Here is an 18,572-nt window from a genome sequence, read left to right as displayed (position 1 = left end):
CATTTTTATCGATTTTTTTTAAATTCTTCATTCATTCGTCTCGTCATTTGTTTCTGCTATGAGATTATTATGGGTTTTTGATTGATTTCCCGTTGGTGGATTTTCGTGAATTTCACTCGTTGAGTATTTTTTTGTATAGATTTAAGATGCTTGAAATTCGGAATTTATTCAAGCCGCGCATGATTTGGTGATTTATTGTCTCGATTGGATGGAAAACATTTATTATGTTCTTTGATTGATTAACCAAATTATTGTAAAATAAATGCTTGAATTTAGGTTAGAACCATTACACCATTGCCAGACGAGACAAAGTGTTTGTTGGGAAATTTTGATGGGTGAGAATAGTGTGTGTTCACAACTTTCACATCAACCGACGTTTCGCAAATTTCAATCGATTTTTGCTAGAATTTACAAGTTTATTAAAACAGAAATTTTACCGGTTTACAGTGTCATACAACGACTTATTTCATCGTTTTCTTAATAAAGTTTACAATCGTGAACAATCCTAAAAGCCTAAAACTTTAATAGTATATTACTTCCGAGGTTCCAAGTTGTGTATTTGATAAGTGGGGTGTTACAGCCCGACCCGAAGGGGAAAATGAAAATGAAACATGCCGTAACACGTAAAATCATTCTAAAGTCTCCTACAACTCCTAAAATGTCATTCTAACCTTAAAAAGTAATTGCTGCTAAACGACTCATAAAAATTTCACCTGCGGCGCAGAGGTTTTCCTTTACTCTTTACATATTGGAATTTCATTTTGAAGTTCTCTCTCAATTGTGAACATTATTCAGAGTTCCAGACTTGAAACATTATTTAAAACATTTTCGAACGCGAACAAAAACCTCCTAAAAAACTTCTTAAATTAGCCATCACCATTAGTGATTTACCAACCAAAAAACTCCTAAAATACTACTTGTGGAGAGGTGACATTTCTACACGGTCAACATCGTATACAGATGTTTTTTAGACGGTAATCTCGTTTTCTGAACGATAATATCGTTTTGTGAACGATAATATCGTTTTCTGACCGATAATATCGTTTTCTGAACGATAATATCGTTTTCTGAACGATAATATCGTTTTTTGGACTATAATATCGTCCTGGATGAAAATACCCATTGGACGATATTATCGTCCTGGACGATAATTTTTCGGAACGACAATATCGATTTGGATGATGATATCGTACTGGGTGATAATATCATTTCAAACAAGGTTCTTGATTTCGTCTCGGATCGTGGATTCCATCTCGAACCGAGATACCGTTTTACAGTTCTAGTAGCATAATGGTTATTTATGGCATCGAATGCAAAGTACTTTATTAGGCTCTAGGTGTGTAATTATGACACGGTAGGGTACTGTCAATTTTTTGACAGGAGATTGGTTCCATGCCTGTGGATTTATATTACCTTGAAATGTTCATATCGCTCATTCCAGGATTATTTCCATTACATTCTTCAGTTGTATATAGAATTGGAGGGTGTAATTGTGGTATACCATACCTAACATTCAACAGATATGATACACACTTATCGACTCTGACTCGCAAATGTGCACAGTTCTAATATTTTGAAAGTAAAAGATTGCTGCCCCCCAAGTGAAACCGTTCAATTTCAATCATATTCATTAATAAATAGAAAATATTCGCTACATCAATTTGCTTCCATCAAAATTAAATTTGAGCAATACCTAAATTACGAGTGGTAGCACACATAAAAAATACGTAAACTTTCAAACCGTAAATGTTGTAATAGTTGCAACGAAAAACTTTTCACAATTGCGATATTGTTTCTAAATTAATGTCTCGTAATGTGTCATTATCAGAACAACAACCGTATAACACAAACAATTATCAATTGTTTATGTTCGGCATTGTATGACTAAAAATTCAGCGAACAAACATTTCGATTTTTAACCCACCGTGTACACATAACGTCTTCATTTTGAAATTAATGGTAATGGTAATTTGACTCCGTATAAGAAGTAAAAAAAAAAAACATTGACTACGGTGCCCTAAGTCAGAACTCGAAACAATGTGGATGCATAATGGTTAACGTTAAATCAAACTCTTCACCATATACGTAACGTTTTCTGATTAAATTCTTTTTTTTTATTACATTTGCAAACAACAAAACTTTCTCTTTAGACAATATCAAACCGACTGTGGCACTTAAAATTTTGTGGTTCGTACAACGAAAAACAATTCGATAAAACAATGAAACAACAAAACACTAAAAATTGTACAAAAGAAATAAATGAAATTGAATGAAGACGAAATGAAATCGAACGAAAGCCAACAAAAATGTAATTATAGACTTCATTCATTCACTAATTTGCGGTTTTTTTGTGTTATTATATGTGCACCAAATATGTTCGGAGAATTTTTCGGGTTTTTCTTTTATTAAAATCCTTGCATTTCGTGTATATATTAATACCACCTTAAGTCGTCTCTCATATTTTGAGTTAATAAAACGGTCTGTTGAAGATGTGTCCAGAATTTAATTAGACATGTGAATATATATGGTATAAAAACCGGTGCGGCGTTTAAAGACGAAAATTGCTGCGATACAAGTTTAAAAAAAAACTTTTTTAGGGGAATTTAAGCCTTTTATGGTCGGTTGATCAATTACGTTTTCAACTTGTTTTTTGATATCCATTCTGTAAACAAAAAAAAAAACAAACAAAAATATTTGTTAAATAGGTCAACACGTTTTTCGTTGAAAGGGAAATTAACTTTACCTTTATTCTCTTCGCTTTTACATTATTATACACATTGGTGTTGTTATACCTCAACTTAATATTTACACGAAAGCATGAAAGGTTTCATATATATATAGTTTCATGCATATATATAACGTCGTTGATATATTTAAACACGTTCCGGATGAAATGTTTCTTGATATAAAACTTAATATCTAATTTTAGAACTTAACTTTCAGTGAAACAACGTAAATCGTTGGATCTTATAACAGAACATATATATATCAATGACCTCATCACGATCGTTTGGGTTTCGAAATGTTGTGTAATCTGAGAGCATAGAAAAGAGAAAGTTATTTTTTTGAGACAATTTTTTTTTCTGAATTATTTGTCGATGCGTCAAACTTGCGTGGTATCCGTGTTCGGTTGATATTTTTTTGTTTGTTAACATTGAACGTGGTGGGTGGTTATTAGTCTGTTCTATAAGTGAATAGGATGTCAACCACAAGCGAAAGTAATAAATTTGTCATAATTTAGCAAAAGGTTATCGGAATGTTACAGATGAATCTTGATGAGATACCGAAAAATGAAGACAATAATAAAGATACGACTGCCAAAAATGACGAATTGTATACCCTCTTCCCACGTACAATTACAGAAATGTATGAAACACTTTTGTTAAATAAATACTTCCACCCTCTTAACGCTCTTAATGTACTAAATTTATGAAACCCGTTGAGTACTGAACATCTTAAAAAAAAAGCGCATTCAACATGGGGTACAAAATTCGTTGAAACAAAAGTTGAAACTCAAAAGATCTAAAACAATTTAAACATCAAGTGAAAATAGCGAGGAAATATTCTAAAAAGTTCCCACTTCATCTTCAAGCTTCCATTAGCCATCCCACAGACAAAATTATAATTTTAGTTCTGGTCGAGGGAAGTGAAAATAAAGGAGAAAGTTTCCATGAAATTCTTTGACTGTGTGTTCTTCATTTAATTTTCTGACAGGCGTTAAACATGCTCTAAGTTAGTGTAACACTTGAAGCATAAAGTTTCACGAAAAGTTCTTAAGTGATGATGTATGTACTGCAAAAACATTTCCCGTGTTCTACGTGCAGTTTGCATGATTTCTAAAAAAAAAGTTTTTTGTCTTTCTGTTCGTATTTTAAGAAGAAAACTTGTCTGCTTTATTTGCTAGCTGGTAAATATTTAATTTGATTTTTTTTTCTTTATTTAAATTTGATAGTCGCGTTTTTGCTCATTTAAAATGCAGACAAAATCCATAAAACTAACACTCTTGAGACACGAGTTTTTTACGTTTTTTTTCTTTCTTTCTTTAAATTTCACGCTTCATCGGCTAGCCATTGTTACAAAAAAAAAATGTTTTTTGATGAAAATTTCTTCGTCGTCCGCTGACATTCAATAGGTTTTTGTTGTTGTTTGATTAAAACGAAATAATAATCAGACTTTCAGTTTCAATTTTACTTTTATTGAACATGCGTTTGCAACGTGTATAATTTCTAAAATAGATTACAACGGTAGATTAAATTTGGAGAAGAAGTGAAACTAGAAGACGTTCAACAATAGAGGTGAAAAATATCGATCTATGTCAATCGGTTTATTTGAGTTATTATTTTATTTTCGCTTTATGGCTTGTTGTTGTTGTTGTTTTTCATAAATCGAAACATAAATCATCGGTTAATTAATTGTATATACAACGTTTTATAAACCATGCATCAGCCTATAGTATTTGAACGAAACGATGAAAGGAGAAGAAAAAAAAACAACCAAACAATGAAATTAGATAAAGAAATCGTAATACAAGTTCAATTCGGTCAATCCGTTTATCGTAGCAGATGTTTTTGATAAATGAGGAAAGCAGATAGAAGAAAGTCGATATGATATCAGGGTATCATATAAAACCGGTATCTGCTTAAAGTATTTACTGGGAAACACTAAAAGAAATAGTTGTTTATACCCTCGAGCGAATTACAGCTCTCGCTTCGCTCTGGTAGAAAATTTCGATGTTGTTAGAATTTCCTATTTTCCCCCCACATGCATGTGTGTGTTGTTTGCGATAAAAGTCAGAAATTCATCCGGAAAGTCACTAAGTCATCCAGAAATTCAAAAAGTCGAGTACAGTCCGAAAAGTCACATAGTGATTCACGGAAGTTCACGTCATGAAAATCACGGAAAGTACCGGAAAGTCCGGGGAAATTCTGTAAGGTATCGGAAACTCACAGAAAGTCACGAAAAGTCACCAATGTCACGAAAAAGTAACGAAAAGTGACGCTACGAAAAGTCACGAAGTTATGAAAATTCTGCGATATCCGGAAAGTCCTGGATCTATTCGAAAAGTCGCGGGAGTCATAGAAAGTCAAAGTACTGGCCGCCGTTTTTCAACAACTCGTTCAGGAACTAAAAATTCGTTACCCAAAGTGAAGATTTTGACATATTTTATATGAAAGAAGTGTCAAAATTCTCACCAGTGAAACTTAACGAAGAGTTCCTGAACGATGACTTTATAAGAAGGTAAATAATAACTACAAGAGAGCTTTAAAAGTGCAATTGATGAATGGAGAAATCTCTTCAAATCTTTGAGATTTTGTCTCGTTTCAATATTGTCAAATTTAGTATGGGTGCAAGTACGTGCACATGAAATGACTAAAGTTTCCTCGAAGTTAAATGAAGCTAAACGAATGGAATTTCTTTTTTCCTATGATTCATTAATGTGACATACCCCTTTACTTCGTTGAGCTATACTCACTTCAAAATGCATGTAAAAATATCGAAAATATCTGTAATGTATTCTTTCGTCCCTTAAAAAGGAGTATACAGTTTTAGCAAAGAATGTAAATTCCAACGCCCTACAAGCATGAGTGATCGTAGTGACAGCTGTCAAATAGACTACTATTTTTATGCATTTTTTTCAACAAATTTTCCAAATCCAGTGCTAAAATTTGTATGATCTGTTTCAGTTACTCTATTTAGCACTCATGCTTGAAGTGCGTTGTAAATACTTATTTCTTCGATATTATTAGCTATTTCTTCAATCAATTTATCAATTCCATCAATCAGATACAATTCGGAACGAAGTCCATTAAATTATATTTGTAATTTACAAAATGTAAATTGAAATATAAATATTTATAATAATCGCGTTCGAGAGCCGGTCAATCAGTGGCGGAAAAAATAAAATAAATTGTAAAAAAATTGCCTACGGTACACGCGAGAGTGAAGAGAACTTTTCGTTCAATTTTAATTTAAAATTGTTTATAAATTTCAATCCTCTCAGTTTGCTATATGTACACACATTAAATTACATTACTGTTAAAGATGTTGGTCATGACTACAGTCAAAGAAAGCGAGTCAGTGTGTCAGATAATTAGCTTCCGGTCAATGATTTTGCTACATGATTCGCGCGGGTATAAGTTGACAAAACGAATCGGTTTTTTTTTCTCGTTAAATTTTTTTTTTGTTCGTTTAATTAATGCTTTCCCATGAAATTCACTTTCCTCAAATTAAATATTCCTATGATCAGACGATTGATTATTAGTAAGGTATTTTAATCGTAATCGGTTGACGACATTTAGATGGGGTATACGTATGTTTATAATACGATGCGGTTACATCACAGTCATAATAATTATTTATTTATTTTTTGTTTAATGTGTAAAACAAAGAAAAAGAGAAAAATCATAACCAGTTTTGTTGTTTGTAACAAAAAAAATGTACGTGTAGTGTATACGGATTGATGCACCATAATTGCATTCTATTGCGCTGGCATTATATACCTATCCCAATATACCTTTCAGATCCATCCATAAACAACGAAGAAAACAAAATTAAAATAATAATAAAAAGAAACCAACAACAATTTCGAGCCACGATTATCGATGTTGCAGGCACTTTAGAAGAGAAAAGTAGAAAAGCTCAACAAAGCAAAACTGCTTCTACTTTTTTTAGAAGGTCGTTCTTTGGTCTTTTTATTCTGAAGTGCAGGGACCTTCACCTTCTTTCGATGCAATATAGATTTTATTTTGTATTATACGCTGCATACCACATCGATGTGAAAGTTCTTTTCTCACTACTAACTTACTTCGGAACAACGTTGTCATGTGAATTTTGGTTGTGGATACCATTACGACTATTTTTGAGAAAAAATATTATTTTAGAATTTATTTATTGTGAGACTTATTTATGATCCGAGATATGTTTTATGTCGCTTTTACAGTCATTCGTTTAATGGTGTTACATTCTTCTGTTTTATTATGATTTTTTTTCCCTCTTCGCTTTGACTGTTAAAGCTGTGGTTTTTATGAATGTTAATCAATATGAATAGAATTTGTTTCTCTTTCTTTTTTCATTTAATGTAGGAACAATAGATTTTAGATAATTTTAATACTTTCAAAAGCCGGAAAGTAACAACACCAGCGACTGTTTGAAGAACAAATTTCAGATTAAAATATCCAGCATGAAATTGTGGTGCACACGCTGCGTTAAAGTCATTTTTTGGGTGGCCAATCTTTTAATTAATTAAGTTATTTGTTCGGCTCGGATTAATTCACAATTATACACGGACATCATTACATTTATATACAAGACCCGATGCAAGTGGCAAGATAGTCATTCACTTTTTTATCTTCGAATTTGTAAGGAAACAATTTGAGTTTTTACACAATTTTAAATTGTAGTTGGTGTCGACGAGGATGACGGTCGACTACCTTTTGAATTTTTATATCATTTTTACTTTCTTGTCTTTGAAGCAATTGGGGCAATAATTGTCAGTTGAAATACGTTTGCGGTTTGCATCGATGTGTGTATTGAACATTGTGTAAAGACTTGGTTTATTCAAATCGTGAGATCTCTGTTCCACACCTGTGAGCGAGGCAAAATTTTAACCGAAAAAATTCAATGATTTTGACAAAAACTTTCTTCGCTTAGTTATGTATGGGCCATTTCACTGTTAGTCGCGTTTCACAGATTATTTCGTTACTATCAAAAGTTATTAATGGAAACGTAAAATGTGAGTCGTGCGTTACAGAATGTGACATTTTTGTAATGGCGCGTTTTTTAGATATAAATTTTAACGTTGAATTTACATCGCGTATACATTGGCATGCATTTATATTCCCATTGATAAACCATTTACTTATGACATGCATATCATTAGAACAATTATCAAATCTATTACTTCATTTGATCTAAAGTTTTTTTGCTGACCGAAAAAAAATCTTTTACTTCACTTGTTTCAACATAAATTTTCCTACATAAGACAGCTTTAGCTAGGGGTCAATTGCTTATTTTTATCATCATAGTCGATGACAGATGGATATAGGCGCTTAACGCTGCGAGCTGTTCATCTGTGAAACAAATTCGTATCGGTTTGCTGTACACAATTTACAGCTTCAATTTAAATGCTTCGAGAAAAAAAAATGGGCTGAACAAAAACCTCATTGTTTTTTTCCGCAAAACTTGTCTGAAAAGCCGAAAGCCAAATGAGACGATAGAGAAGTGTAGAAAACTGTGCTAAATTGAACAGTTTAACAAACATATTTCGAATGGTTCTCGATCTTAATACAATTTTTTGCCTCTCCAAAAATTAATTCAAAAGATATTAATCAAAAAAGAAGTTTTTTTTTCAGTTCTTCTCTCTTTCTTTTGCTTATTAATTAGCTTTATCACATTTGGCATCATATAGGAGTGGCACAGATAATTTATGGGCAATTGAATGGATGATTGTAGTTGGTCTATTCTATAAACGAAACAATTTCGAGAGAAAAAAAAAGTGTTGAAGGTACATCACGCGTATTTAACAAACATGTAAATGAAACGATTGTGATATAAAATTATGATTAGAATTGTTCTGTCGTAGAAAGAAAAATGTTTGAAATTTTATTTTCAAGTTTCAAGTTCCATTCTCCATTTTCAGTATTTATTCGTATATAATATCGTCAGAAACAGCAGCAACGATTGCTGATGTATTCCATATTGCTCGAACATATAACAGATAACTTATCGCAAATGAATTCAGCTCTTGCTAGTGCAAACGTAAATATTCATTTTATTTAATTAATAAGAACGACAATGTTATGCTAAGCATATATTTGAATATCTTATTATTACATCGTTAAGGAATCTTATTACCTGTGTGTCTATGTCGTCTGATGTTTGTTTAACAAAAGTTTTTTTTTTAATTCAACAAAATAGAGTAAAAAAAAATTGTAAGTGTGCACACGGTGTGCATATTATATGCATGTATACCACAAAAAAAACGATCATCATTATACCGTGTCTGCACTGTTTAATGAAAGTGGTGTAAAAACTAATTGACCTGAATCAATATTACTACTGAATAAAACATACATATGAGCTGAACAAGACATCGGTACACAGAAAAGGCATTTATCTTATCAATTCATTTATAAATTGAATAACTTTACATCCTCATTATATACACGTATTTGTACACCGAGAAAAATCCTGGGCCTTTTGGTTAGAGTCTATAAAATTGGAATTCTTCCCAAGATTTAAGTTTAAAATTTGGAAATTCAAGTAAGAAAGTATACGTGACAAATAGAAATACTGTCCTCGTCACTCCCCACTCGTCAAAACAAAGATTTGGTACCTCGGAAGTCAGTTTTTTCTCTGAACCAAACAAATCAATGTTGATTATTAATCAATGTGAATAAAGATGATGTGGACGTTGTGATGATTCGAAAACGCTGCTCTAGAACTCCCCGTCCTCAGTCGACCGTCAGAAACAACTAAATAAACATTTAACATTTCTATAACATGTTTTTCAACTGATCCACACAAATAATCAAAAAATCTCTTATACGGTTTTACCACTTCCTCGTGCGTGTGTGTAGCAGTTTCCATCGTATAAACGGTTTTGATTGGATGTGTGGATCACCTGAAAAACAGCTGAAGCAAATTCATGCAGAAATTTTAATGCCTCCGACTGTAAGACACTAAACATAAAGAAAATTGAATTCTTAAAAATCTACAAATGTCAAAATTGGAGTTTGGAAAGATTTCAATTAAATCTTTCGGAAAGTTGACTTCAAAAGACTAAGTTCCATATACCTATAGAAAGATTAAAAATGAAGCATATCCGATTATTGGTAAGCTCATTTACAGAATTTGCTGAAATGTGACAAAAACTACAGAGATTTAGTGAAATTTACCAAAAGATTACCGAGGTCCGAGTTTACCTTTTGGTAAATTTAGTAAATTTTTGGTAAATGCGTTTACCAATAATATTGGGTTCATTTCATATTATTGGTAAACGCATTTACCAAAAATTTACTGAATTTACCAAAAGGTAAGATGGAACCCACTCGGTCCCTTTTCTAATCTAAAAAAGATTTCAATTTAAACCAAGAATTTTCTCTGTGTATGATCCACATAAATAGCTTTTCTTCATCTGGCGTAACTTCCAAACATATGCGAGGCAAATGCTAAACACTTTCAACATTTAAAGTCCTTTTATTATTCACTTTAATCGAACCAGAGCGCAATATTGTAGGCAGAGTCGATAGGTAATAGAACGTTCATTGATCATGAAATGTGTAAAAGTTTCTCAAAAGAAAATCAAACTGGAAATAGAGATGCAGTTTATCAAAATGAATAATATTTCTTATCATCTGATGGCTTCGTAGTATTTTCGCCAGTTCACATTTTTTTAACGTCTTCTGCATGCAAATTGTTGAACTGGAATTACAAAATGTATGCGGAGAGTGCGCCATATTTTATATGTACACATTCCGATTTTGAATAGATTGGTCATTCAATCAATTTTTTTAGAAATCTCTTTGATGTGGTGAACACACTGGTTTTGTATGTATACAGACCGATACATTGGCTTGATTAATAAGTTTCCGTTTTATGAAAATCGAGAGACTTTATTTTATTATAAAATTTTTTCGTTAATTAATGATTTCATGCTGATGTTTTATTACTTGTTTTGTCTATACATCGTAAATTAATGGCGATTACAAACGTATAATATGAATAATGTAGCTAAATATAACGATGGATTTCATGGTGCAAACTTATGTTCCAGCTTTTTTTATCATTAATAGAGAGCTTAACAAGCATGACTAGAAAATTTCTTTTTTCTTCTTCTTCTTCTCACTTGTTAATGAAAATTTCATAAAAATATTTATACGTTGGAGACATGATACAAGAAGAAAAAATCTGCGCGCGGTGTGAAATTTAATGCGCGTCTCTTAATTTGATTTATTTTCGTTCAGTTGGTTTGATTTTATTTTGTGGCCAATTATTTTTTACAGAAATTTAACCTTGTTCAGCGATTAATTGCACTCGTTTGATAGTGACTTTCGATGATTTTATTGAGATTAGGAGATATAATTGTAAATGAAAGCCATGTGCTGATTGAAAGTTTAACTTTTTATAAACGGTAAGAGGATTGGACACATCACGACACAATCTGTTACTTCGTTTTGTTTTAAGAATCCGTCCAATGATTGGTGACCATGATTCATTTACCGAATTTTCTAAAATTTACCAAAAATTACCGAAATTCCGCTTTGGTAAATTCAGTAAATTTTTGATACATTTTTGATAAATTTTGGTGAATTTTAGTCTATTTGGTAAATCAATTTACCTATAATAGACACTGTGGTATCAAATCTTCTACTTCATTACTTTTGTTATAAAAATTTCAGATTTTCCGTTCAGGTGAATTCAGTAAACTTTTGGTATTTTTTGATAAATTTGAGGGAATTTTGTAGACTTTGGTAAATTAGGTAAATGAATCCACCAATAATAGGCAACTGTGGCTACCAAATCTTTTACTTCATTAGTTTTGCTACAAAGTTCCGTTCCAGTTAATTCACTAAATTTTCAGTAAATTTCGGTAATTTTTGATAAATTTTAGGAAATTTTGGTTATTTTAGCAAAATCGGTAAATGAATTTACCAAATAGGCACTGCAGATACCTAATCTTCTACTTCATTATTTTTGCTGTAAATTTTCCTATTTAAACAGAGATCATCATTCATTGAATGTAGATGTGATTGCTTAGCAGTTAATAAAAGTAAACTTGTCGGTAAGATCAACTCCAAATAAATCGTACACTCTCTTTAATCACAATCAATTAATGTCATCTCCAACCAAGCAAATTGTTAGCGATTTCATGTCAACAAAAAAATAAGAATAAGAGAAATGGTAACAATCACAATCCACACACTACCAGCACAATACCGATTCACTTAATACATTTCTTTAATTCAATATAATAAAAATTGATAATCGGACGTACCGTTATCTTTGTGGGGAAAATGTTACGAAACAAAAAGTAAAAATACACCAGAGCTACCTATTACAATATACACGAGAGAGCGTCGGATATTTATTTTTTGATGGAAAAATAGACACACCAATCCAATAATGTTAATGAAAAGAATGTTTGTGTAGTGAAGAGGAAGAACAAAAAAAAATGTGTTGGTCACATCATTAAAGAAATGCAAAACTATTAAAATCTATTGAGACATTATCATCTGTGATATCAAGTCGGTGTTTTTTTTTGCATTTTATATTTATTTTTCATTCATGTGTTTTTACCATCGAAAAATTAATTTCTTTTCATATCTCACGGTCTATATACTATGGTTGCAGGTTGCTGCTGGTGCTTTAGCAGTACTTATGGTAATGTGGCAACAGATACAGACTAATTTGTTCATAATAGTTCGATATGAATTATGGAACCAGTCAAGAATGATGATCGGAACCCAGAGACCGAAATGTATTATTAGATAGTTAGTTTATTTATTTACATGGTTCAATTCAGAAAAGATTATTTGATTGACATTCGATTATAATGCTCATAATTCCGATAATATGCAGTTTTACATTCATTGTTGATACACTGTATTTCGTTGGACTTCTAACAGTATGCGATGATAACAAACAAACAAACAAACAAACAAACAAACTACGCTATGCATAGTCTGTCAGCTTAAAAACATAGTGTAATTTCCACAATATGTTAACGTAAAGTAGAGTCCGAAGTTGGAAGGAAGAACGTTAGATAATATGTGAAAACTTAATACATTTTCCGATATTTTCCTCTTACCATCCCTTGAACGAGAATGAACTAACATACAGGAACTAAAATAATATCTTGCATTCACGTCAATCTTAATATAACTTATAGAATGAAATTAATGTCGAACGAAGCGAGCTAGCATATATCCAGTCAACCGAATTCGGGTTTTATTCAGCTGGATTTAATACTACGACACGGGAACTTCGGACTATGAAAACCGTATAAACACAAACAGTCTTTATTACAGACTCATATAAAACAGTGTGTTTGTATGAGCAGACCAATCGAAGGAAACTTTAATACAAATTTGGTTGACATTAACTGTAACTGAATGTAACAATCTTACATAAGTTTTGAACCGAAGCTTGAAGGACTAAGGTCCAATACATTAAGGCATATTTTAAGGTTTGAGAAACGGCAAACGTTAGGGACATAACGACTAAACTATTGCACAGTGTTATTTGACACCAAATCTTGTACTTCATTTTTTTAAAACATTTTATTATGCAAGACAATGCTAGCCGTAGATATTCTCGATTATATTTTTGTAAACATTGTCAATAACAGATGCTGATAGCCGTTTTTAAAACATTTGAAACGCAAATGCGATTAGAAATTCTACTGGATTTTCATACAAATGGAAAACCCGACCGTGTGTGTGTCAATTTTGTGAGGCGATCTTAATGAAACGCAATACAGTTTTCTTTGCCAGAACTTGTTCGAAACAGTAAGTTTTCATAAACACGTTGTACTTTATATGAAATTTGCTCTACTTTGATATGCCATACGAAGTTAAGTCGTTCGTTTTTTTCGCGTGAAACTAGTTTTTTTTTTCAACTTACAATGAACATTGTGCCAAACGTACTGGTTTTTTTCCTGTTTGCAATAATTCTTTTCCTAACATTTTTATGTGCATGCTAGAAGTGATGATTCGTGTGTACACGTATAGCACAATAAATAGAAATATTTTGCTTTGGTTTCTTTATTAGAAAATTTTCTTGAGTTAGAAGAACCAATTGAATGTATCCCAATTTTTCAAATTTTTTTGATTGCCCGTATAAGCGGTTAGATTGTTAAAATTGATCCATCCATCCATCGAATTTAAATAGCAACTTTATTCTTAATTAACAATGTTATGTGTACTATGTTGCGTATACCTATGTACAGTACACCTATCCATCATTTCACATTAAAAGTTAAATAAATTTCACTGCTAAAATAACATTTGCTTGACCTAATTTTCGATAAATTAAAAATAAAATACACCGGCTATTTAGCATCTGTTTAGTCAGTTAGTACTATCTTATATGGTTTCAAATTGTTGTTAACTTTTTTTTTCTTCTTCTCTTTTTTTCATTTTATTTATTTCGGGGCTTGTACTCTCGCATAAATTACTTTGAACATTTTTGGTGTACATGAAAATAGTGTAAAAAAAATTTGGTGTGTAAAATGATATGACGATGTAGAAAAAAGGTATGCTTCGCATATAGAACTTTCTGCAACCGAGTGTCACAATACGACATATTTCGTAACTCGTTTGAGTGTAGAAATGTAAGATTTTTCCGCATTGTTTTTATTTATTTATTACGTCATTGGTTTTTCCGAGGCTTTTTCATTTTCGCACTATTTTCGTGAGTTTACTAGAAAAGTAGTTATAATTCGAAATGTTCGTCGAAATAGGAAACCTTCAATCTTCACTAGATGCTATTGGCACGTCATTTCGCCTGCAAATAGTCTTTGTGAAATGAAAAAAGCTGTTGGCAGTCGCCTGCCAATAGCCTCTGTAAAAGGGAAAACACTATTCGCAGGCAAGTTCGCCTGCCAATAGCATTTTGTATAAGGAAGATGCTATTGGCAGGCGTCTGCCAAAGTGTCTTTAATTATAATTTAGCTATTGGCAGGCGAATAGTCACTACGTTTTTAGCACAGCGATTTTTGTAGAAAAATATTTTTTGAATTGCTTCTGAAATGCTGTTTGGAAACTAAAGTTCAAGTGGATTTTTGTATAATTTTATTAGATTTCTAAAGCATTTCGTCATAAAAGTAACTAATGACAGCGCTCAGTATTTCTTGTGAACCAACTTCACAGCGACGACATTTCAAGGATATTTTACAGACTGAAGTTATTTCTTAATAACTTTTAATGACATTTGGTTTGCCGAAAGCATTGTTCTACAGTGGATTTACGTAGGAATATAAAAGTGACAGATGGAAAAGTTTTCTTTTGTTCTCTGAGTTTTGAACAATAGAAAAACGTTTGACATCTGAAATAAAATTGAAATAAATGAAATGAAATGAAATCTGTCACTTTTACATTCCTATATAAAACAAGCCCTAAATAAAGGAAAATTGTAGCTAGTGCTGAAGTAAAACTAACACTTCAAAACTTGTTGCACTCGCTCCGCTCGTATAGAACCTTTGGATATAGTGCTGAAAAAATCAATATTACAACACTTGTAACACAACATACTATTGTATGTACATACAATAATAAGTAGGCAGAAGAATGTTTTACGTGAATGTTTAATTCAAAAGAAAAGAAAAGAAAGAAGCTAGCTCTACACACCTTTTGTACCGAATTTTAAATATTTCTTTTTTTTTCCTAATTTTAAAATTGCCTAACATTGTGAAGAAGTTGTTTAAGACGAGACTGTGAACAACATTAGAATATTTAAGAGAGATGTGGGCATAATAATTATCGATCGTAACAGAACGTCTACGTCGAAATGCATTTAAGTCAAATGACTTTCATAAATGAAATTGCTTTTATTAACTTACCGGAAACGTTTTGTGTATATCCTCCGGTTATTATATCCTTTTTTGTTGATGTAATTTTTTACCACTTGAATTGAATTAGTTCGAGGTTTTGTATAATCCTTTTTCAGTTCGTCCAATGGCACTGTTGTGATTCTGTTTTGAGATCACTTTTGTTTTTTTTTTTTAGGTGTAAATATCCGAGTTAACAATTTATCACAAGGTCACTGTTGAACATCCAAAAAAAACTTTTCTTGATTCACTTAGCGCACCACAAAAAATTTGAAAAAAAGAGTAATAAACGTCTCTTCCACCAACTTTATATTTTCCAGCCCAAAACAAAAATTATTTACGAAAAATTAATTTAACGAAAAAGAAACCAACATTCAATTGTGTTCATTAACTCAACAGCAGAGAGGTTCATATGAAAATGCGTTGCTTTTTCGTTTGTATCAGGATTTTATATCACGTGAAAGTTGTGACCCCTTTCTCCACATTGTTCAACCATATATCGAAAGCGATCGCACGTCGATCAAACAGAGACAAATAGAGATCCGCTATAATATGAACCGACGTCAATGTGTACGATTTTTCGCCGCTTACATGTGTGAGTGTTCAATTCGATCGGTTTTATGTTGAAATAGTACGGTTGAGATGGTTATTGCTGTGCTGCATTGCGGATGGTATGAAGAGGCAGCTTTTTTTTTCGTTCTCTCGTTGTTTATTGAGATCGATCGGTTTGATGCGATGACGAACGAACGTTATAAATAATAAATAAATAAAAATAATGAAAATGTTTTCGGACATTGAAGACTTAATTAAATAGTCAAGATAAATTGAAATCGTATGACGTAGCACATACAATACAAAATGTTATTATGGGCATGTTATGCCATATGTGATTGCATCGAAATCGTGATTTTGATGGATAGTTTTTCTTATTTCTGTTTTACTATGCATCGCATCATGGAATGAGTCAGTGCATTTGCCTGGTCTTGTACTGATGTCGTAGTTTAGGTACCTGATCGGCTCCAGTTCCTTTGACCTCAATTCTTCTGTATTTTCCTGTTGGGTTGTTCCAATTTTTATTAAAAACTTTTCTAATTTGTTTGCGTTTGAGTTTAAGATTCTTGGAGACGGAAACATGATGAGCGTACAACTGAATGTAATTTAAAAGTTAATTTGATTTTAATAGAAACATGATTCTTATTCCACACGGACGCATTCAGATATTTTGAATAAATTCCTTCAGTATTCCCTCATTGAACAATCAGTCCATTCAGTCCTTCATCGGATCGCAGATCGGTAGAATTGTGTCAGATTTTGCAATTTGGATTGACGGAGATATAGCACCCTATGCACCCTATGAAGATAGCTAATGCCCGTGGGTTCTCAGACCATAAATTAACTTGAATTCTTAGAGGAATTGCGGTCTCTAAAGGGAGAATGATTGATTTGATTTCGGTATGGTATAAATAACTGATACAACTCGCAGATTGTAGCTTGAGCAAGACATTGATAATAAACGAAAAACTGAAGAATCTGTAAGCGTTTCGAAGATTGGTATTACGCTTTCAAGTCTTTACTATTTGAGACCTAGTTACAATTTTCAAATAAAATGTAGGTTCAAGGAGGTTTTGGCCGTGATTAGTTTTTTTGTGGGTTGTGTTTGACGATTGTTTAATAATAATGAACGCACGCCTCGTAACAAATAACAATTCTTACTGAATGAATTCAAGGACTGTCACTACTCCTTTAAATCCGAGATGATTTCAACAGTCATTCGAAAACCTCGTAAAAGTCCTAAAATAGACTAAAAAAATAGTTGCTGTTAACACAACTCATAAAAATTCTGCAGCACAGATGTCATTCACTCTTCACATATTGTAATTTCATATTGAATTTCTCCTCAAGTGCAGGACTTGAAACATTTTTTTACACATTCCCGAAACCAACAAAAGTCTCCTAAAATCCCCCTTAAATCGAGCCTACTAAATTCCTAAAAACATTTTAAACCGAGGCAGCCCTGACATCGGTAAACATTTTGCTGTAAGACAGAGCTATAGGGACAGATCATCATTCATTACTGACGCTGTCAACAACAGATGATTAGCCATTGATAAAGGATTAAAAGTAATCTGTTATCGAAGCATAGAAACACACTAATGTCAATGCAAATCTTCAGCGGATCACAAAAATCCGGAACCCAAGATTCTGGTGAATTTAGGTGAACCATCATATTTCGTTTGGTGTAGCGCTACAGATTACTATAGAATTGATGAAATGCGGTGAATGTGATAGCATGAATGCGTATCGCACCGCAAAATTTTCATTGAAATCACAGGTGCTACAATATAGTGAACTTGTGCTGCATACGAATTCACTCGAAAGCGTGTATTTTCGAGGATTTGCAAAACTTTCAGTTGGTTTACTACTTTGGTCGAGGGGTCCCGCATTTCTTCAAATTTAATCCATTTAATACATTTAATCCAAGAAATACATGGGATTAAATGGATTTAAATCCATTTAATCCCGAGTGCGTCACCCCTCGACTTTGGTCTGCTATTGGAATCAAAAGGTGAGGTATATGTCCGGATATGACCCCTGTTTTAATCATCTAGGAAATGTTCTGTCCTCTCTCTTCTATCCGAGGTATTTTTACGAAATGAAAATTCCATCGAAAGTGATGTAGAATTTAGGACAAGAAGAAACGTAATAACCGGCAAAATATACATGACAAATAAGTCAATACGGATAAAGCAATAAAATGACTTAATATTCTTCCAATACACAGTCAGTTCGTCTGCAATCGATAAAAATGATTCATTCAAAAACATAAAAACAAAAAGTGAGTAAAGTGAAAATTGCATAACATTACAGCAAAAGATTCAACACTTTTGTTAATATTCTATCCCTCTTGCCATTAACTACGTGCGTCAATTAAGCGAAAAAATAAGCTTAAGTCTTCCAAATGACGCACGAGACAAAATATTATTGTAAAGTATCCGGATCTACTATATAGCCACAAACAAATCAA

At 32.3% G+C, this 18,572-nt stretch overlaps 1 protein-coding gene across 1 annotated transcript in view; it reads right to left on the bottom strand.

Annotated features, from left to right (window-relative positions):
- LOC119070998 overlaps nt 1-15,954 on the bottom strand; it is a 36,732-nt gene extending 20,778 nt beyond the window's left edge. Inside the window, exon 1 of the mRNA XM_037175596.1 lies at nt 15,560-15,954. The gene's annotated coding sequence lies outside the window, so the exon portion shown is untranslated. The remainder of the gene's footprint in view (nt 1-15,559) is intronic.
- Nucleotides 15,955-18,572: the final 2,618 nt, after the last annotated feature.

This window comes from Bradysia coprophila, chromosome II (genome assembly GCF_014529535.1).
Source record: "Bradysia coprophila strain Holo2 chromosome II, BU_Bcop_v1, whole genome shotgun sequence".
Taxonomy (NCBI): domain Eukaryota; kingdom Metazoa; phylum Arthropoda; class Insecta; order Diptera; family Sciaridae; genus Bradysia; species Bradysia coprophila.
The sequence above is the reverse complement of the archived record's forward strand: the minus strand, read 5'-3'. Positions and strand labels throughout refer to the sequence as shown.